General features: G+C 42.1%; 1 pseudogene; it reads right to left on the reverse strand.

Annotated features, from left to right (window-relative positions):
• Positions 1 to 906: 906 nt before the first annotated feature.
• The window catches only part of LOC116094333, a 14,008-nt pseudogene continuing 6,198 nt past the window's right edge, over positions 907 to 8,716 (reverse strand).

Here is an 8,716-nt window from a genome sequence, read left to right on the forward strand (position 1 = left end):
GATCCTGGTTGTGTCAGAACTCTTCAGAATGAAGCTGACTCTGTGATCCTGTGATTCTGGGATCCTGGGCTTGTTAAATCACCTGGGAGTGTGTCTTTCTCTGTGAGTTGTGGGACTGGCTGCAGAGCTTGTGCCCAAGGTCTGCTCAGAACACTAACCCAGACAGACCAGAAGGAACCGGAGTCACTGGGCTCACAGAGTTCCTGTGTGCCTGGTCCTGCTGGGCCCAGTTGCTCCCAGTGTTGGGACAGATGTTGGTTCCTGCTCACCTCTGATCCTGGGTGTGTCAGAGTGCCTGAGAGTGGAGCTTCCTCTGGGTGTTTTGGGACTGGCTGCAGAGCTTGAGCCCAAGGTCTCTGATCCTGGGTGTGTCAGAGCACCTGGGAGTGGAACTTCCTCTGGGTGTTGTCAAAGATTTTTTTTTTAATAAGATTTTTAAATTGTGCGTGTGTGTGTGTGTGTGTGTGTGTGTGTGTGTGTGTGTGTGTGTTTGCACTCTTGCTAAAAATAGTCAGTAAGAGAACAGAGCCCTTTTCTTCCCGGGTAACTTCCCCAGTGTGTTGTGCCCTCTGCTGCTCCCTTCATCTCCTCACTCTCTTCCATATTCATCAAGTGTATGGCTTGCTGTGTTCTTTTTTCCACTCCTCTCTTCACTGGGAGTTCTCTGTGGCCAGTTCCTCATTTTGCTTCTGACTACCTGGACTCCTGCCTGGGCTTTTGCTCCTGTTCTCAGGCCTGCAATGACTTTGGATTCCCCCATTTCTGTCAGACCCTTTCTTCTCTGGACAATGATGATGGCTTTTGAACTTGCCTCAGAACCAAATGAACCTATCTGCTATTCTCCCCAGCACTCTTTTGTTTCAGAAGCCTTAATTTTCCTTGGCTTCTTCCCTGTCATTGGTTACTTTAGGAAGTGTTTCCATAGCCTGGTCTCTTTAGAGTCAATGTTTTTAGTTTCTGAACATTCGTGTCTCTTTTTCTTCGTCTTCCCTTTCTCTCTTCACTGGCACTCTCATTCCTGCCTTTTGAAGTCTCAGAGGAGGAGGAGGCAGAAGGAAAAGGAGGAGGGAAGGAGAGGAGGAGGGAAAGGAGGAGGAAAGGGAAAGAAGAGGATGAAGAGGAGGGGGAGAAGGAAGAAGAGGAGAAGGAGGAAAGGAAAAAGGAAGAGGAGAGGGTGTGTTTATTCATCTGTAACTTTTCCCTCTTTCTTATCCCTTTACCTTTTTTTTTTTTCCAAGTCTATCCAGTTTCTGGAGAAGCTTCTGTTTTTGGTTGTCAGCAACTTTTAGAATTCAGCTTCTAAAGGATCTTATTCACCGTCACTTGCAACATGGTCCTGGGATGAATCATTTGTGGTCAAGTCTCCCCCAGTACATTCTGTTTCAGTGCAGTCCCATTGTTTCACATCTCTGCAATGAGCTCTGAGGGGTGCATCATTGCCATGACTTGACACTAGGAATTGAACTCGCATTGATTAGGAGTTGAACTCGCATTGATTCGAGAAAGACAAAACAAGCACCACTCTCCATCTGAGTTCACATGACTCCACTCATGGTATTTGTTACATTTTGTTATATTTTGCACCTGAATACCAATGAGCTGATCTCTGGGGTTCATGTCAGTATCTTTGGCATATTTTTCTCTCTGAGTGTCTTTCTACCATTTCAATTTGTATTCTATTTCTCTTTCTGTTTCTTCTTTCTCTTTGTTTTCTTTTTTAACTCCCAGTGGTGCCTCATACATGACATTTGGGTCATTCTTTACATGTTCATCTCCCATAAGCAATAGTTCCAAAGGCTTAGTCCACTATCATCGAGCATGCTGGGAGCCTGCTGGGAGCCTGCTGGTTATGGTGCTAAAGAAATAGCTGAGAGCTACATTCTGACCCACAGCCAGAATGCAAAAACATTTCTGATGAGATAGACTAAAGAGCCTCTGAATGACTCCTTGGTACCAAAGAGGCCACAGTACAGACTCAGACACCAAGTTGTTGGGCAATTCTTGGTTACAATAAAGACCATGTTTATTTATCCTTCTGTTGTTTTATTTTTAGAGATAAGGTGTCTTTATGTAACCTTGTCTGCCTTGAACTGACTGTAGCTTCTAGTGGACCTCTAATGTGCAGTTCTCCCAATTCTTGAGTACTGGGGTTACAGGCATAGTTCACCATAGCTGGCTTCTCCTGATTGCTTAGGTTCATGTGGAAATAACATAAGCTCTCATGAGAGATTAACCTTGATTTTCCTGTGTTCTTGTTATTGAGACAATGCCAAGATAGCTCAGTACAGTGGAAATACAACATAACCCATAAATATGATTTTAAAGTTTCAAGCAGCCACTTAAAAAGCAGTAAGAACAAACAGGTGTCATATGTATCGTATTTGACTCAATATATTGCAAAAATTATTATTTTAACATATAGTCCATATAAAATTATTAATTTTATATTTTGTAATAAATCTTTATAAATTTGTATATATCATGTAGTTAGAACATATCCCAGTTAAGACTAACAACACTTCAAGTGTTCCTGTGACTGGTGGCAAGTGCTTTGGAGAACATAGGTACAGAAGACAATAGATGCTCATGAAATGTTATGAAGAAGAAAGCTGTGCAGATGACTAAAAGACCCTCGAGCCTTTAAGATGCCACCTTTGGAGGTTCTGGTGCTCTTTCCCACTTTACAGCAGGGAAGAAGCACTTGGCCTCCTAGCTCTCCTGGATCCTCCTATCTTGTCTCCCTATATCCTGCCTTGTTCCTCTGTAAACATGCTTGCAGGACATACAGTATGCATATCCCTAAACTGCAAACATTACAGAGAACTCCACCTTTTTTCTGTGTTTTCCCTTCAACACTGAGCTAAAGTCCAAATCCCTTAGAACCAACTGCCTGTTAACCTTGATAGCATGGCTAATTTGCCTCGAGAGCCCAGATCCAGTGCTCTGAATTGGCTCACTCCAAAGTCTATATCATCTGTGAACAGTTGAGATGCATGAAAGGGGCAGTCCTGCTGTTCCAAAGCTGCAGGGTCTCCATGACACAGGGTAGCACCAAGATACTGGGAGGAGTGGTAATGAGCATCCAATATTGATGGTGTCACAGAAGCCAGAGATCTTTTTTTTAAAAAAGATTTACTTATTGTTATATGTAGGTACACTGTAGCTGTCTTCAGACACACCAGAAGAGGCCGTCAGATCTCATTACAGATGGTTTGTAAGCCACCATGTGGTTGCTGAAATTTGAACTCAGGACCTTTGGAAGAGCAGTCAGTGCTCTTTCCCACTGAGCCATCTCACCAGTCCTGAAGCCAGAGATCTTAAACCAAACCAACAACTCATTGCAATGATCATTTGCAAGTAAAGATGTATATACAGAAGGATGTTCTGTGGGACACACTGTAACATTCTATGGTAGCTTCCAGAGATGTTTTCTCTGCTTTGTTGTTTGTTGTTATTGTTGTTGTTGTGTATGCTTTATTTGGGGAAGAAGGTTGCCAGGGCAAAGGGTGGATATGAGTGGATGGGGAGATGAGTGGGACTGGGTACATGATGCGAAATCCACAAAGAATCAATTAAAAGTTTAAAAAAGATGTGATAGATTAAAGTTTAAGTAGCTTTCCAGACTTCCACTCCTTACGAAAACCTTTGATAATTCCTCTCTTCACACACTGTAAACATGGGGAAGTATTCCAATTGGGATTAACTGATTTGAGTATCCAAATATCTCTTCCTTCAGTAGAGAGATATTTGGTCTTGTAAACTTGTAAATACTGTGTCCTTGAGTACTGAGGGCTCCTCCCAACTCTCTTAGCATTCAATTAAGATGATTGACAGCCAACACATCAGCTTCACCATTGGTTATGAGCATCTTGGAATCACCAGAGAGCTTTCTTGAGTACAACTGTTTCATAAGCACTCTCCTTTGCCACCAGGCTCAGTGCTAGGATTTCTCAGGATAGGGTCAGGATCATATACTGCAGACAGGCATCTCAGCCAACTCTGACGTTTCATCTCTGTGAAGAATTAGCTAGGATAAGACAAGCCAATTAGCCTGAAATCAAGGGACCTGCAGACTACCATGAGTGGCTTCTTTATCAAGGCATGGCACAGTAACTAAGGGCTGTGATGTTTGCTACTTGGAGAGCACAATTTAGAAATACTGTTAGCCAGGGCAGGGGTCGGCAGCTAGTGCAAACAGCTAGAGCATCACATCAGAGGGACCAGATTTTATTTGTTTCTGTGTAACTCATAATCTTAACTTTTTATTGTCGTACAGCTGCCAATATGATTTTATAATGCAAATAAAAGTCTGATGTATGTGTATGACAACATGTTTATTGTTCATCACTTCTATTAAGGGATGAAATATTTTATGATTATCATGTTCAAATGCCTATTGACAACAACAACAAGCTAACACAGTAAAATCTGATCTACCATCCTCCACTGACCAGAGAGATGATTTTACCAAGTGGTGTCTGGATATTCAGAGTAGGGGTTAGACATAGGTTTTTTGTTTTTTTTTCCATGAAAATATTTTATGTTCAATGAACTGGCACTTATTTTGGTTAGAGCAGAGGAGAAGAAGAACCAGACCCCAAGCCACATGGAATGTACATCCCACAGGAAAACATAGCAATAAACAGCATGACCAATGACAAAAAGTGTTATAGACGTAACAATGACTGTGGGGCTGGGTGAAGAGCAGTGAAAGTTACCGAGGGCTGAGTGTGTAGATGTCTGGAAGAAAGTGTTCCCAATGAAGCAGTATGGGTAAGGGCTCTGTGCTAATTACCTTTCTTACCGTGAGATAGATGCCAAAAACCACCTCAGAGAGATTTAGTTCAATTCTTGGTTTTGGTCTGGAAGTGACCACAGTGAGGAGGTCATGGCGGATTTCATAGTGGAGGAAGCAAAAGGAAGAAACTTCTCACATTTCAGTGAATCGTGATGTAGAGAGCTGGACTGGAAAGTGGAGCCAGCCTACAACTCTCTGAAGTGCAACCCTAGTGGCTGATGTCTGCCACCTAGGTTCCATGTCCCCAGACAGTGCTGTCAGCTGTTCATGAGTTCTGGGGGACATTTCAGACCCAACTCCTAACAGGCTCTCAGGCAAGAAGGCATTTGGCATGGTATGAATTCCCCAGCCTGTTGCTGGAATGGAAAGGGAAAGGATGAGTGTGGTAGATGAGGCCAAGGAACTGACAAGGGGCCTGGACAGTCTGGGAGGCTCCAGCTTGGAGTTAGCTTTACTCTGAGCGAGAAGGATTGCACACCTTGGATCGACACGTAAAGCATATCACTTAATTTAAAAGGATAATCCCAGTGCTTCGTGAAACTACATTCTTCAGGGACAAGGGTAAAACAGGGAGTCCCCTAGGGGATTGTTGCTGTTTCCTGCAAATGTCTTGGACCAGAGGAGCAGGAGTGGAGGTAATGAGAAAAGGTTTGATCCTTGAAAAGTGTTCAGGTTAGAGCCAACAGGGCTTTGTGAATTTTGTTTTGATAAAATAAGAAGCTCAAGAATGGGTCAGTCCTCTGAGCTGAGCATCTGGAGGACTGCAGGGTGGTTGATGATGACGGTCAGGAATTCCTGGACCACTTGAAACTGTGTCTGCCCAGAGATGCTTCTTTAGAACCACATCGCTTTTGAGTCAGCTCAAGCACCTTTGTGCATCATCTTTTTGGGTAGAAGATTCCTACATTCTCTGAAATTTTCTTTCCAATGTAATCTTTATTTTTTTTAATACAAAGAAAACTTGTGCAATATTTTCTGAAAGTTTCAGTAAATAATCCTAATTTCTTAACCCTAAGTTGTCTGTTTTCTTTTTGTCGCAATGGAATTTCATTTTTTTTCTTTTAAAGCAAGGAGCTGGAGTAATTTCTTTCTTAAGCTTTCACTATTTAATATTTTATCATAAGTATTTTTAGTTTGCATAGATTGGGTACAGATCAACCAGGTTAAATCCTTTCCCTGGTTTCATTTCTGACCTCAGTGATCCTGCCAGGACTGCTTTAACTATAAAGCTATCTGCTATTGCAGAATGCTCAATGAACAAGCACCAGCGGGCCAGCAGCAGACAGGAACAGAAGGGAATTTCTGTTGGGAGCTGTTCCTATGGGTGACCATTGCTTTAATAGCTTGTTCTGTATGAGAAAGACCATAAATTCTAGAGTCAGATCTGAGTGTCAGCTGAGTCCTCATGTTGTTGAGTATTTGTGGCAAGCAATTTAACTACCCATGCTTCTGATTCAGTCTTCTATAAATATTAACACTGCATGAGTCTGAGCTATGGCACTAGATGCCTTATGGCCGTCAACAGACACTCTACTAAGGTGGTTGTCTAAATCTCTCTTTTCCTAAGAAATTAACCTGGGGCTCAAGAGACAAGGATCATGGGGTGGTCACTGGGAAGCTGCGTAGATGAAAAAATGGATTCTGACAGCAACTGGGATCAGGGTGAGGTTGCTCAAAGCCAAGGACTTTGTGTTAGGAAGGATAAGAATTTATATCCTGATAACAATTGCTAGTTCAATTTGTCCAGCTCTTTTAACCAGGATTTTTCAGGGAGAGAGGTGGATATCACCTATGTTGAGAACAGAAGTCTATAAAGGACATGTTATATTTAGACCATGCAGTGCTGTTATGGACATCCTGTATGAGTCAGAAAAAATCATGGCTGACAGTGGACATCAGAAGACTATGACTCAGCACAAAATTGCTGACACCTGATGTCTGGGGAATCCAAAGATAAACAGTGATGTAATCTATGACATCACTTTCCTTACAGACTATCACATTTGGGTGATTCTGTAAAAATATGGCCTTGAGGTCAGGAGTCTTGGTCTGAGCCTGAGTTCACCATCCTGTGTGTATTTGTTTTCAAGCACATGTGCCTACCTCTGTGAGGCCTGTGGGCTGGAGCATGGGCCTCACACCTTGTTAAGTCTGATGCTTGACAGTGTCTCCCATGTGAGAATAAATATGGTCACATGACTGAATGGTGTTTATGGAAGAAATTCTAGCAAATACACTTAGAAAGAAGAAACTCACCTTTAAACTAGTAGCTTATTACTAGAATTAAACATTTTTATCCTTTCTATACATAACAATGTAATGCCATTTATTGTCTACAAAACTGTGGCCACACTGTTTTATGGCACACTTCTATGAAAAAAGGTTGTAACCATTTTCCAAATTTTATATACTTTCCTATTTCAAGGCCACAGAGTAATTTTTGAGTATAGATATCATAATCTTTATAGTGAACTAATTTTATGACATTAGATACTTAGGTTGCCTTATAACATTTTGTAAATACGAATAACATTATGTGAATGTCCTTGCAATAAAATAAGTTATCAGCATCTCCACCTCAATGCCTAAGTTCCACCCCACGCCCACTCTTAGAAATGATTTACATGCAGGGTATAGTGGCATACAGTTTTAATCCCAGCACTCAGCTAGCAGAGGCAGGCAGATCTCTGTGAGTAGAGCAGCCTGGACCATGCAGTGAGTTCCAAGAGAGCCAAGCCTATATAGAAAGCTCCTGCCCACCCCTCCTCCAGGGTTAACATGCTATTTAAGGACACAGTGGAGAAGAGTCTCTGTGCCCTTCATGTATCCCTCTAAGCAGCAAGGTAACATCTTGCATTACTTACTCTAGAACTGGGTCATAACCAGGAGGCTGACATTGATAAGATCCTTTAACACCTCCATTGGGTTTGTGGCATGCTTTGACCTGATGAATGTTTCTGACATCCTACTGGGATGCTCTGCTTTGCATTTTCAAGCATGCTTCCCTATTCTGTCAGCTACACCTTCCTTCTCCCTTTCCCAGTGAATCCATATTGACTAGCTTGTCTTCTTCGCCATGATATTCTCACCATGTTTGCACTGATGCATAAGTTCTAGATCCTCAGGATTCCAAGCTCCAATGTTCTCTAGTGTTCCTGTCAAAAGAGGTCAGAGACGTTTTCTTCCTCAAGAAATTGCAGCTGGTTTATTGGTTCCTATTCTTTAATACTGGTACCGTTAATGCCCATGGTATCTGTCCTAGTGTTTTATTGTTGTGAAGAGACACTATGACCAAAGCAACTTTTATAAAGGGCACCATTTAACTGAGGCTGGCTTACAGCTTCAGAGGTTCAATGCATTATCGTCATGTCAGCAAGCATGGCAGCATGCAGATAGACAGTGCTAAAAGAGCTGAGAGTTCGACATCTTTATCTGAAGGCAGCCAGGGCGAGGCTGTCCTCCACATGGAGCCAAGAGGGCACTTTCTTCTCTACTGAATGCAGCTTGAGCACTAGACGACCTTAAAGCCTGTCTACACAGTGACACACTTCCTCCAACAAGGCCACACCTATTCCAACAAGGCCATTCCTTCTAATAATGCCACTTCACATGGGCCAAACATATTCAAACCACCACAGTATCAGAGCTGACAGGTATCACAGTTACAATCTACTGCTGATAGACTCACCAGTTAGAGGTGAGAATCCATCTGCAATGTTGTATTTCCTCTGATCTTGGGATTCTGCGGGACCATATTTTATAACTATGGAAAAATGCATCTACAAAGTAGTAATAAAATCTCATCTTATGTGTGAATATAACACAAGTACTTCAACTAAGAATGTCAAGAATTGTTTTTAATAGCTGAGTAGTACTCCATTGTATAGATGTACCACAATTTCTGTATACACTCCTCTG

Source organism: Mastomys coucha, unplaced genomic scaffold, assembly GCF_008632895.1.
Source record: "Mastomys coucha isolate ucsf_1 unplaced genomic scaffold, UCSF_Mcou_1 pScaffold16, whole genome shotgun sequence".
NCBI classification, from domain to species: domain Eukaryota; kingdom Metazoa; phylum Chordata; class Mammalia; order Rodentia; family Muridae; genus Mastomys; species Mastomys coucha.